Here is a 14406-nt window from a genome sequence, read left to right as displayed (position 1 = left end):
CAGTCTGGCTTAGCTCAGGAATCATTAGAGCTGAGTCATTATAGCAGAGCCACAAGGGGGCAACACATCAGAGAAGACAGACTCAGCTATAATGATTCCTGAGCAAAGCCAGACTGAGTGCTTAGTCGGGAATTTTATCAGAGCTGATATCAGGGATGATAACAAGCAGGCTGAGCAGTGAAGCAGAGAGCAGGGTAGGTATTTTCTCTAATGTCCCCACTGATCTATATGGTAAAATACATGAGGGTGCTTCGTCTCTGGTTCACTTTAAAGAGACACTGGAACGGTAAAAAAATATGATATAATGAATTGGTTGTGTAGTACGGATAATTACTAGAACATAAGTAGCAAAGAAAATATTATCATATTTTTATTTTCAGCTATATAGTTTTTGGGATAACATTGCATCATTCTCTAATATTTGCAGTTTACACACTACTCAGCATTCTAAATGATTTTACAGAGCAGGCTTGTGAACTTTTCAACTGTCCTCTGAAGAAAAAAAAATACAGTGACAGATACTTGAGATAATAAGCTTCAGAAGACAGAGCTCTCTGTGACTTTGAAAGTCGTGGAGCTTGGTAGCTCTTTTGCATAGATAACAACTGGAGTTTCTTAAAGGGAACCTGAGGTGAGAATAATATGGAGGCTGCCATATTTATTTCCTTTTAAGCAATACCAGTTGCCTGGCTGCCTTGCTGACCCTCTGCCTCTAATACTTTTAGCCATAAACCCTGAACAAGCATGCAGCAAGTCGGGGGTTTCTGACAATATTGTCAGATTTGACAAGATTAGCTGCATGCTTGTTCCTGGTGTAATTCAGTTCACTGCTGCAGCCAAATAGATCAGCAGGACTGCCAGGTAACTAGTATTGTTTAAAAGGAAATAAATATGGCAGCCTCCCTATCACTCTCACCCAGTGATGATAGTAATCAGAAAATTACGATTATGCGAAATTTTGCGTAGATTTTCGCATTGACGCTTATACATAGTTACGATCTGTAAATTCAACTAATTTCGTATAGTAATTTGTAATTTTGCCTAAAATTTCACTTAATTTTCGCGTCATTTTGTGCCAAATTTGGCAGTGAATAGCAGAGCCCACATACATGGTAGTGACACCACAATTGAAACTTATGTTAAGATGAATAGTGGGTACAAGTCAAAAAAATAACTTTCCAAAAAGACCTTGTAGTTTTTGAAAAAAATCGATTTTAAAAATTCAAAGAAAAAATGGTTTTTAAACTAAAAAATAATTTTTCTTTGCATATTTAAAATTGATTTTCTCAAAAACTACAAGGTCTTTTTGAAAAATTATTTTTTTTTGACTTGTACCCGCAATTCTCCTTAACATATGTAGCAAATTTGGTAGCAATAGCATGTATGGGGGCTTTGGTATTAAGCGCTAAAATCAGTACAAAATTGCACAAACATTACGCGGAAAATTACACGAAATTATGAAATATTACTATTACATACGAAATTAATTACAATTTTACATGCAATTTCACATTATGATTACGATGCGTAAATGCGAATTTCGATGCAAAATTTCGGCCCACCACTGCTCTCACCTCGGGTTCACTTTAACTCTTCCTGTACTGGAAACAATATTAGACTTAAGTCTCTGCTCTTAATTTTTTATTTCTCAGCTGTACTACACATACCAATCATTATATCATGATTTTTTTTCCGCTTCAGTGTCCCTTTAACTGCGCATGTGCAATGGGAGCGTGATCGAGAATGCATGCGGCCAGGGCCGCGCAGGCGCAGTGTGCAGCAACAGGCCATGGCCGTGGCGGGGGTTCGGAGGATCGTTTTGTCCCAGCGCAGCCTGCAGGGGAGGACTGGCCAGGGGGGAAGGGGGAAATTTTCCCCCCAGGCTGCCTCTCATTTAATGATTTAGGGCTGGCGCAGGGCCTGCTGCATTCAGGTTTTTGTATAAGGCAATGTGAACCACTAGGCTGGCTTAGGGAAATAATAGCACAATTACAGAGCAATTAGAGCTCAGGCAAGCTGGTAAATGTACACAGTACGATGCAGAGCAGAGGCCTGCCTGCAGGGTCCGTAAAAAAAAATCATCTGTCTGCTCTCTCACAATCATAGCTCCCAACTGTCCCTCTTTTAAAGGAACAGTTCCTCTTTGGACATAAGTGTGTGTGAGGAGGTGGCGGGGAGCCTTGGGGAATTACGGTGGCCATACATCTGTTGACTTGGCGATCAACCAACTGTTTAGATAATTACTATCAAATTGAATGAAAATTGGTGCTGCCACAAGCATGCCCAATCGACGATTTGACTGATTTCAGGTGGAAATTGGTCAAATCTGAGATTCTGGAAAACTCAGGCCGATGTGGTTGCATCCTCCCTCTAAATGTATTATGTGACCCCCGGTGCCTGTGCAGTTATACTTTACCTGTCCCGCTGTCCTGCAAGTGTCCTTAATGTATTTTCTCAATGGCGCCCCACGTGACTACTGGCATATAGCATGTGGGGTGCGTGTGTGACGTCATTTGGGCTGAGGCTGCCATGAAAAAGGGCCTCTAGTTTGTGTTTTCCCCCCAGGCCGAAAGGTCCCAGTCCTCCCCTGAGCGCAGGTACGGGTTGGCTGCAGCCCTTGGTGTTGAGAAAACAAGATAGCATTCCTGAAGCTTCTATGTTGAAACACGACATAAGCGTCGAGCGACGGCTGCTTCGGAATCTCTTGTCAGTCCCAGTTGAAGATGACACCTCGATTAAGCCATACATGACATAAAATCCCTGTATCCATGTTTTCTGTCTGCATAGTTTATGCTATTTGCCTTTCACTCCCAATCACTTCTTATTGTTCCTTAAGCAGGAAAAAAAAAAGAAAATCAGAGGTGGTGTTGTTTGCGCTCCCTGCCGTGCGAAGACAGGCGACGCAGGCGTTCGGCGCACACTCCGCTTTGTGTGTCCATGAATATTTGATGCCGTGACACTTGCCAACGATGCAGTTTGCTGGAATGTTACAGACACTTTTAAATGATAGATGAAAATGTCCCGGCACGATGGCCCCACCGGCGAGCGCGGATAGGGCGGCGTTTGGGAGAGATCCTCAAAGAAGATATATAAACGTAACGATGCCTTGTGGGGATGTCAGGCAACAAATAAAGAAATGTATTGGCTAAGGTAACAGTTAACAATGTCTAGATCATTTTTTTAAGGCGACATAAAAATAAGAAAGGATGCATTGGAAAGCTTATATCTGGGCAAAAGCACACCACATTTACATATATAAGGTAAAGTATACATGTGTTAGTTTTAGCATTCTGACTGCTAAAAACGTAATGTGTCTCTATTATTTTGATTTATGTAGCACCAACATCCTCCACAGTGCTGTACAGAGTGTAAACTGTAGTCTTGTCACTTAACTGTCCCTTAGAGTGGCTCACAGTCTATTCTTCTCTACCATAGCCTGGGACAATCACCAGGGCCAGTTCTAGACTTTTTGCTGCCTGGGGCAAACTTGTGAGGATACACCCGCCTCCCCCGATTTTGGAATAATCGCACAGCACACAAAAATTGCCTCCCTCCTCCTCAATCACTGTCAGACTCCTCGCACAGCACAACAAGCTGCTTTTCCCCAATGATGACCTCTTCATCTCGCTCTCCTCTTGCTTCTCCTCCAACTCTGACTGCATGCTGTTAGTGTAAACACACAGTGCAAACATGCTGCCCCTCAAATCTCTGCACCTGATGCAAATGTTTCACCTTGCTTCATGAGAGAACCGGCCCTGACAATCGCATGTAACATGAAGAGCAGATGGGGAGGGGTTATATGGAAACAGGAAATGTGGGTGCCAGAGATGTGCCCCACAAGTTTGGGGCTCCCCATAGCCTCCCATGTAGATAGGGGCTGCCTGCCACACAAATTGTGGTTTCAAATACCAGGAACCCGATGTTAATTGTATATAGCAGTGAAGGCAGCATTGATATTGGTGGGTTTTCAGCGGGGGCATTTAGGATTAGACATGGGTGGGGAGGATGTTAAGGTTAGGCGTCGGTGGAGAGGGCTTTGGTTAGGCAATGGTGGTGGTGGTTAGTTAGGCATCTGTGGGGGTGGCGGTTGGATAGGCAATAGGCATTAGTGGGGGAGTAAGTAAGGGTTAGGCATCAGTGGGAGGGTACAGTGAGGGTAAGGCATTGGTTGAGAAGGGTTTGGTTAGAGTTAGGCATCGGTGAAGGGTGGTCAGGTGTCGGTGGAGGGAGGGGGGTTTGGTTAGGGTCAAGCAATGGTGGTGGGGGGTCGGTTAGGGTTAGGTTAGGCATCGACAGGGGGGCAGCAATTGCATAGGCATCAGTGGGAGAGTGAGTAAATGTTGGGCGGGTGCAGTTAGGGTTAGGCATAGGTAGAGTGGGTTTTGGTTAAAGTTAGGCATCGTTAGTTAGGCATCAGTTGGTTAGGGTTGGGTATCGGTAGAGGGAGGTCTCATGTGAGAATAGGGTTAGTTTTAGCGATAGTAAATATAGATAACATTTACAGATATTTTACTATCACAATTACCACTTCCAATAAGTAAATTATCAGCAATTTTACTGATATTCTATTGGCAGCTATTTTCTGCGCCCACATTCCCAAGGCAGCTAATTTGCATGTATGCGGGTTGGATAGTTGTAATTCTATAGCTGTTAGAATGTTAAAGTATAACTGTAGTGAAAGGTATATGGAGGCTGCCATATTTATTTCCTTTTAAACATTACTAATTGCTTGGCAACCCTGCTGGTCTATTTGGCTGCAGGAATGTCTGAATCACAATAGAAACAAGCATGCCATGTCAGATCTGACAATAATGTCAGAAACGCCTGATCTGCTGCATGCTAGTTCAGGGGCTATGGCTAAAAGTATTAGAGGCAGAGGATCAGCACTACAGCAAGGCAACCGGTATTGCTTAAAATGACATAAATATGGCAGCCTCCATATCCCTCTTGCTACAATTGTCTTTTAAAAGGGCACTTTTGTGCTTTGCTTTAGAAAAATAAATATGTTTTACAGTAGAATTTCAGTTATCGTACAGATTCCCACTTTAATTTGGAAAGCATGCTAGGATTTTTCTTCAGACTTTGAAGTACGGTAACCTATGTGATAAATACCAGCCAATTTTAATCCACAAGCTCATTTGCTTTGACAGGGTGTCCCTCCTCCGTGAGTTAGCCTGCAGTGTCTGTCTTTTGGCTTTTCCGTTTTTCCTTTGAAGTTCCAGCACTGCAACTGATGTAGCAACCTGGACAGCACCACCACTGTGGCTTGGAACGACAGGTGTGATTTTGGCTTCTGACAAATTGGTGACGTTTGTTTCAATGCCAGAGCTTAGCTGGCAATAGCTACTGACAAGCTTTCTGATTCGCCGAATTCCTACTGTAAAGTTTGCGATTAAAAAATACAATTTGCGGGTTGAAGCTCTAGTTTTGTTCCAAGTTTGGTGCCAAGTCAGAGTAAGGGTTTCATTTTCTTTTTTAAAACAAAATAACACTTGACGAAAAATCTGCTTTGCTTAAAATAAACCATTAATAGCAAAACAGTATACCGGTATATAAAACTTTATTCCTTAATGTGAGATGTAAATTGTATTGATTACAGTGGTCATAAAGTTTAGAAATGTATTAATCTTGCTCATTTAAAGAGACTCTGAAGCGAACAAAAATTGCTATTTTTACTTCGTAGTTTGCTTCAGTAGTCTCAGTAAATCGTCTAATCCCCAAGCCAAAGTGAGGGCTTTACCCCCCAAATCCCAGGGCAAAATCCCACGACTTTCTTGGTCGCAGATTTTGCTGCCCGGGGAGGCAGAGCTTTGAGCTGTAGCTCTTCCTCTACTGACATCAATCGCTGGGCGGATCTCTGCCTCTCCCCGCCCCTCTCTGTGAAGGAAGAGTGAGAGGGGCGGTAAGAGGCGGCGATCAACGGCGATTGACATCAGTGGAGGCAGAGCTACAGCTGAAAGCTCTGCCTCTTTCAGGAAGCGCTGGCCAGATTGTCCCGGATTTGGGGGGTCTAAAGCCCTCATTTTGGCTCGGGGATGCGGTGGTTTAACTCTGCTGAGACTACTGAAGCGAACTACAAGCTAAAAGTAGCAATTTTTGTTCGCTTCAGCCTTTCTTTAAGGGCTGATGTATAAAATAAACTTTAAAGTGAACCTAAACTGAAGAGAAAAAAAAAACTTTAACTTACATAGGGCTTCTACCAGCCCCCTGAAACCACCCTGTGCCCGCGCTGTCACAAAGCAATCCTCTTGTCCCCTGCAATGACCCTCTGTCATTTGGATGTACGGCCCTGGTCCAGGGACCTTTTGATCGCGCTACTGTCCACGCATGTGCAATATGAAAAAAAACCTCTGCTGTACATGCACAGGGTTGCGCCCGGTGATGGGAGCGTGATCATGGGCCCTTGTGTCCGGAAGAGGGTTGCCGCGGAGGCTGGAGGAACACTTAGTGACAGGGTAGGCACAGGGTGGCTGCAGGTGGCTAGCTAGTAGAAGTACCAAGTAAGATAAACTTGCATTTTTTACTTCAGTTTAGGTTTCCTTTAAAACACATTTATAGATATTTTGGACCTTATTTGAGAAGTCCAACGTATTATGTGAAATGCTAGGAAAAGAGCCTATTCAAATTCTGAAAGAAATATAATTATAAATTTGCCTATTCTGTCTGCGTTCACTGGCCCGTCCTTTTCCTGACCTTTTCACCTTTTCTGTCTGCAGTCACTGGCCGTCCCTGTCCTGACCTTTTCACCTTTTTCTGTCTGCAGTTACTGGCCCTCCTTGTCCTGACATTTTCACCTTTTCTGTATTTAGTTACTGGCCTGTCCTTGTCCTGACCTTTTCACCTTTTCTGTCTGCAGTTACTAGCCTATCCTTGTCCTGACCTTTTCTGTCTTCAGTCACTGGCCCGTCCTTGTCCTGACCTTTTCACTGTTTCTGTCTGCAGTTACTGGCCTGTCCTTGTCCTGACCTTTTCACCTTTTCTGTCCGCAGTTACTGGCCTTTCCTTGTCCTGACCTTTGCACCTTTTCTATCTTCAGTTACTGGCCTTTCCTTGTCCTGACCTTTGCACCTTTTCTATCTTCAGTTACTGGGCCGTCCTTGTCCTGACCTTTTCACCGTTTCTGTCCGCAGTTACTGGCCTATCCTTGTCCTGACCTTTGCACCTTTTCTATCTTCAGTTACTGGGCCGTCCTTGTCCTGGCCTTTTTACCTTTTCTGTCTGCAGTCACTGGCCTGTCCTTGTCCTGATCTTTTTCACCTTTTCTGTCTGCAGTTACTGGGCCGTCCTTGTCCTGAACTTTTCACCTTTTCTGTCTTCAGTTGCTGGGTCGTCCTTGCCCTGGCCTTTTTACCTTCTCTGTCTGCAGGTACTGGCCTATTCTTGTCCTGACCTTTTCACATTTTCTGTCTACAGTCACTTACCAGTCCTTGTCCTGGCCTTTTCACATTTTCTTTCTGCTGTTACTGGCCTGTCCTTGTCCTGACCTTTTTACTTTTTGCCTTTTTTTTAGCTCTCGTCCTTGCCCAGGTTTGTGCAACATCCTGGTACTCTGCAACAGTCCTGCCTCTAGTGTCTAGTCCAGATGAACCCTCATAGGGTGCTCTAGTAATGACCTTGTAACATGGCCCTTTCAGGCAGTCAAGTACCCGCACAGGTTTTGCCTCCCGAAGCCCAGTGCAGAACTTGTCTCTTCCTTGCTCTAATTTCATTCTCAATAATATAAAGCAGGCTACCAGCGCCATGTCATTGTCTAATGTTCTCACTCATTTTCCAGTTGCCTAATTAGAGAGTGACAGCATGATGATCTACCATGAGCCCTTGTGCCAATCCAATTTATTCATATTGAAACTACCTGACTTAATTACTCTTTTGCCGGAGGCCAGACAGGTAGGGAGAAGGGAGACATCACTCTAAATATTCACCCTGAACACGGTGTGCCGCACGAGGGCGATCAATTGAAAACGGAAAAGACAGGTGACCACAACAGGCCCGCAACCAGAACTGTTTTTCTCTAATAAGCTAAACAGGGTTATTCCAGTAGAGTTTAGATTTGCCATTGTGAAACAAGAAGAATTTGCATGTATCAATCCCAGGCACTTACATGTGAGTGCACACTTCTCTGCAACTCAATGCCTTAGGACAGGGGTGTCAAACTTAAATACAAAGTGGGCCAAAATGAAACACTGGGACCAAGCCGCAGGCCAACCTTAATGTCTTATGGCCCTACTTTCTTCCCTATAAAGTTCCCTGGTCTCTAGTGGCCCCCTTCCTTCCCTATGCAGTTCCCTGGTGTCTAGTGGCCCCCTCCCTCCCCTATGCAGTTCCCTGATGTCTGGTAGGCCTCCTCTCTCCCCTATATAGTTCCCTGGTGTCTAGTGGCTTTTCTTCCTCTCCTAAACAGGTGTCTAGTGCCCCCAGCCTGCCTTCCCCTATACAGTTCCCTGGTGTCTAGTAGGCCTTCTCCCTCCCCTATATAGTTCCCTGGTGTCTAGTAGCCCATCTCCCTCCCCTATACAGTTTACTGGTGTCTAGTGTCCCCCCTGCCCTCCCCAGTACAGTTCCCTGGTACCCAATGGCCCTTCTCCCTGCCCTATACAGTTTCCTGGCCCTCCTTCCCCTCCTATACAGTTCCTTGGTGTCTATTGTCCTCCTAACGTCCATACAGTTGTCTGTTGTTTAGTGTCCCACCCTATACATTTCCCTGGTGTCTAATAGCCCTCCCTAGTGTCTCTCCTCCCTTCCCTATACAGTTCCCTGGTGTCTAGTGGCTCCCCTCCCTTCCCTATACAGTCCCCCGGTGTCTAGTGGCCCTCCTCCCTCCCTTATACAGTTCCCTGGTATCTAGTGGTCCTACCCTCCCCTATACTGCTCTCTGGTGTCTAGAGCTGTAACGATTTGTGTGTGACCTGACCTGTTCACACAGACAGGAGAAGCTGGCTAGTAAGAAAGGATTGAAGCATGTTAGCCAAGTACATCTACAAATTGTAGTTAACTTTTCTTCTTTGATCTGGACAGTCTTTTGGACAATCTGCTCTGCTCAAAAGCCTTTGAGTTCAGTTTGTGATGTTTACAATTGGTTCCTAGCATTGCTGAACTAATTAGCTTTAATTTTAAAGAGAAACTCCAACCAATAATTTAACTTTATCGCAATCAGTAGCTGATACCCCCTTTTACATGAGAAATCTATTGCTTTTCACAAACAGACCATCAGGGGGTGCTGTATGACTGATATTGTGGTGAAACCCCTCCCACAAGAAGCTCTGAGTACCGCGGTACTCTGGGCAAACTGGCACAATGTAACAATGTTCACAGACAGGAAATAGCTGTTTACAGCTGTCTCCAACAGCCAAAACAGCTAGCAGCAGCTACATAACCTGCTAGCAGTAACAATGTCCCCATGTAATAAATGTCAGAATGTAAATCGGGGAGAGGAAAGATTTTGCAATGAGCAAACACCGACTAAATCATTTATACATAAGTATTGTAAAAATAAAGCTATTACACTATTTTCACTGGAGTTCCTCTTTAACACCTGAGTTGGGAAAATATATCTAAAGCTCACCATACACAATTCGATTTTGAATGCTTTGATTGAATCTGCCAGCAATGTATTGCTCATACATAGCATACATACAGGCACATGCCTATTGGCAACTGGTAAAAGGAAAAGGTGGCCCACGCCGCTCCCCTAGTGCCTCCCTCCCTCCTTCCCTATGCAGAGTCCTGAGCAAGAGAGTTTACACACCCAGCTCTCGATATTCCTCTGATGAGATCTCCCTTCAGTCCGGGGCACCACTAGCTACTTGATACTGAGGGTACCTCTGGCTACCTAATGCTAAGGGACGCCTGTAGCTACCTATTACAGGCAAGGGATGAAAAAGGAGAAGTGACAGCTGGGACAGCCAGCACACTTGTGGTGCAATTTGGTGGGGTTTGTAGGTTCATGGAGGGTGGAGTCTAAGGTGCCAGGACATCTGTGCCTATAGGCTATAGGCTCCTGTGATGTAAATCGGGGTCTGATAAAAACTGAAATGAGAGGTATATGGGAGCTGCCATATTTATTTCCTGTTAAACAATACCAGTTGCCTGGCAGCCCTGCTGGTCTATTTGGCTACAGTCTGATTAACACCAGAAACAAGCATGCAGCTAATCTTGACAATATTGTCAGAAACACCTGATCTGCTGCATGCTTGTTCAGGGTCTATAGCTAAAAGTATTAGAAGCAGAGGATCAGTAAGACAGCCAGGCAAGTGGTATTGTTTAAAGGCACATACACATGCCATATTTTAGCAAATGACGGGTCTGTCAGACCCTCCCATGAGGCGGTCGTTCCTTAGTACGTGAGTACAAGCTGTTGGCAGACTGATGACTGTTTTTGATGGATCCGCCGAGCGGATCAGTCAAAAACAGTCTTATCAGTCTGCCGACAGCCTGTACTCGCGCCCTACTGATGGCAGAACGACCGACCCGTGGGAGGGTCTGACGGACCCGTCGTTTGCTAAAATACGGCATGTGTACGCGCCTTAAAAGGAACAAAATATTGCAGCCTATATATCCTTCTTGTTACAGTTGTCCTTTCATTTTTTCCCTGGGCCAAATATATTAGTATTTTCCAATATACCAGCAATGACATGAGGCTACGACATGATAGTGCAGCCAAGCTAGGCTAACATGTCTTGTTTCTCTAATCTGAGTTTGCTTTATTATGTACAATAGTGACAGGGTGCTTTAAGAGATAACATAAAACTGTACACTGATCGTACAGACACACTGTAACATTTCCATTGTCGGAAGCTGAGCGCCGCTCTATTGTGATGCAGTAATGAAGCCCTCAATGTATCTAATTAGACAAGAGCGTGGGAGTTGTGCCCCCGCCTCCTGATATGATATGCGAGCCCTGTCATCTAATGGAAGGAACCAGAGGGAGGGTAAACACAATATTTTTCAAGAGACCCTTAAACACGAGGGCTGAACAATGCCTGGCGTATTCATCGGCGTCTCCCTTCCATCGTTATTGCGAGACGTAAGCGGGGCTGACACATGTTTCACCGCCGCGCGGCCGCATATTGAGTGACTGAAGTAACAGATGATTACTGATGATTTGCGAAACGCATTTAGATTGAACATCTGGACACCAACGGGCTCGTATGCAAAATACAATGAAAAATATAGATGACTTTTAAATATGAATCGGCAGTGGGGCCGCAGATTGCTAAAGAGCGCTCCGATGAGGCCTCCGACGCCTCTACTCTACCGAAATAGATTCCGCTGCGCTGATAATAATTATTTAAGTGGAGAGGCCATATGGGGAAAACAGAACGCCTGTTTAAAAATCATCGCCACAAATCCTCGGTGGATTCGGCGGATAAACCCTGGGCACCTCCATGGGAATTGCACAATAATTCCGTCTCGGGAGTAAAGATGTCAGCCGGCAGCAGGAGAATACTTCTCCCTAGTCTGTTCAGCAGCTGGAACCCCATGAGGGAGTTATTTTTCTGGAGAACATGGGAAGAATAAAGGGAGTAATTTTGCAGCTGTAAAGATAAGCAATGGTGGCGCTACACTGGGGCATGCTGGGGCTCTGCCCCCCCCCCCCCACCCCAGAAACACTGTGCCCCTCCTAGTGCCCCCCGCTCAGTAACATACAGTTAGTGATGAGCAAAAATTCCGCATAATCGTAACTTCACATCATAATTCACAATTCCGATGCAAAATCATAATTAGGGCAGGTTGGAATTGCCAATTTCCGATTTCGCAGAAATTCTACTTTCCACCATTGCCGATTACGGCTACCGCTTTCTGCATTCCGATGCGGATTTTCGTGGAAATTTCCACCAAATTTAACCACTTAACGACCAGCCAACGCCGATAGGCAGCGGCTGGTCGCAGTGGTGTTTCCATGGAAATGTTCCCTGTCAGTTCACGGAGGGAGTCTCCGTGAACAGCCTGCGAGCCTCCGATCGCGGCTCGCAGGCGAAATGTAAACACCCGGGGAAGAAATCCCCAGTGTTTACAGCGTAAAGGAGATCGGCGATCCCCGGCCTCAGATTGGCTGGGGATCGCCGCCGTCTGATAGGCTGAAGCCTATCAGAGGCGGTACAGGATGGATCGCCATTCTGTACCGCCCATAGAGGGAAGGAGAGGGAGGGGGAATAGCGCTGCGGAGGGGGGCTTTGAGGAGCCCCCCCGCTAAACACAGATAGCCGGCGCCGATCAGAACCCCCCAACAGGACATCCTCCTAGTGGGGAAAAAAGGGGGGAAGTCTGATCGCCAAGCCTAAAACCTGATCTGTGCTGGGGGCTGAAGAGCCCACCCAGCACAGATCATTAACAAATCAGCCGGCCCTTAAGTGGTTTTAACATTGATTTTCTCAAAAAGTACAAGGTCTTTTTGAAAGATTTTGCTACTTGTTCCCATTCTTCTACTTAACATACCCTGAAAATTTGTTTTTTCTAGCACCTATGGGGGCTTTGCTATCTATATATATATATAAAATCGGATGTGTGTATGTATGTGTGTGTGTGTGTGTGTGTGTGTGTGTGTGTGTGTGTGTGTGTGTGTGTGTGTGTGTGTGTGTGTGTGTGTGTGTGTGTGTGTGTGTGTGTGTGTGTGTGTGTGTGTGTGTGTGTGTGTGTGTGTGTGTGTGTGTGTGTGTGTATGTGCCGCGATCACGCGAAAACGGCTTGACCGATTTGAATGAAACTTGGTACACAGATCCCTTATTACCTGAGATGATATGTTCTGGGGGTCTCCCGGCCCCCCTGCACACGAGCTACAAACAGCAAATCAGATTTCACCCATTCAAGTCAATGGAAAAAATGTAAAAGGCTGCCATTCTCACAGTAATTAAGCCAGAGTCTCCACACTTGGCACAGTTGGTCACTTGGTGACCGAGGTTACAAATCCAGGAAAAGTGGGCGGAGCATAAAACAGCCAATTAAATTTCAGCCGTTCATTTAAATGGGAAAATGTAAACTGCAGCCATTCTTAGACTGTTAATTGCAGGGTTCTCAAACTTGGTACACTTGGTCACTGGGTGAATACGATTACGATTCAAGAAAATGGCTGGAGCCTACAACAGCCAATCAAAATTCACATATTGATTTTCAAGGGGAATATTTAAACTGCTGCTATTCTTACACTTTTAATGGCAGAGGCTTCAAACCTGCTACAGTCGGTCATTGGGTGACTGGGGTCCAAATTCACTAAAGGGGCGGGGCCACATACAGCCAATCAGATTTCCTTGGTGAATAAACTGCTTCCATTCACATATTTTTTATGCCAGGAACCTGAAAGCTCACAAACTTGGTCATTGAGTGACTGTGTGTGTGTCAAGGTTACAAAAAGTGGGTGGAGCCAAAAAAACTTTTATTGGGAAAATATAAACTGCAGCCATTTTTACACCGTTAATGGCAGGGTTCTCAAACTTTGCAGAGTTGGTCACTGGGTGACTGAGATTAAGATTTTGGAAGGTGGGTGGAGCCTACAACAGCCAATAAAAATTCACCTTTTGATTTTCAAAGGGAATATTTCATCTGCTACCATTCTCTTATACTGTGAAAAGCAAATTCCTCAAACCTGGTACAGTTGGTCGCTGGGTGACTGGGGTCCAAATTCAGAAAGGGGGCGGACCCCAAAGCCGATAAACTTGATAATTGAGTGACTGTATGTCAAGGTTAGAAAAAGTGGGCGGTGCCAAAAACTACATTTTTAACGTGGCAGGGTTCCCAAACTTTACACAATAGGCCACTGGGTGACTGGGATGAATATTCAGAAATGTGAGTGGAGCCTACAACAGCCAATCAAAATGTACCTATTGATTTTCAAGGGGAATATTCCCATTGCTACCATTCTCACACTGTTAGTGGCAGAGGCCTCAAACCTGATACAGTCAGTCATTGAGTGACTAGGGTCCCTATTCACTAAAGGGGTGGAGCCACAAACAGCCAATCAGATTTGTTAGATTGATTTCAGCCATTCTGTTATTGGCAGGGTTCTCAAACGTGACACAGTTGGCCACTGGGTGACTGGGACTAATATTCAGAAAAGTGGGTGGAGCCTACAGCAGCCAATCAAAATTCACCTTTTGATTTTCAAGGGGAATATTTACATTGCTGCCATTCATGCACTCTTAATGGCAGAGGCCTAAAATCTGCTACAATCAGTCACTGGGAGACTGGGGTTTAAATGCTGAAGGGATCAGGCCAAAAACAGCCAATTAGATTTGTTTAATTTCAATGGTAAAATGCAAAAATGTTCAAATTCAGTAAAGGTGCGGAGCCAAAAACAGCCAGATTTCTTTGCTGGATAAACTGCTTCCATTAGCACAATTTTGATGCCAGGAACCCAAAAGCTCACAAACTTGGTCATTGAGTAGTGACTGTGTGTCCAGGTTACAAAAAGTG

Source organism: Hyperolius riggenbachi, chromosome 2 (assembly GCF_040937935.1).
Source record: "Hyperolius riggenbachi isolate aHypRig1 chromosome 2, aHypRig1.pri, whole genome shotgun sequence".
Lineage (NCBI taxonomy): Eukaryota > Metazoa > Chordata > Amphibia > Anura > Hyperoliidae > Hyperolius > Hyperolius riggenbachi.
The sequence above is the reverse complement of the archived record's forward strand: the minus strand, read 5'-3'. Positions refer to the sequence as shown.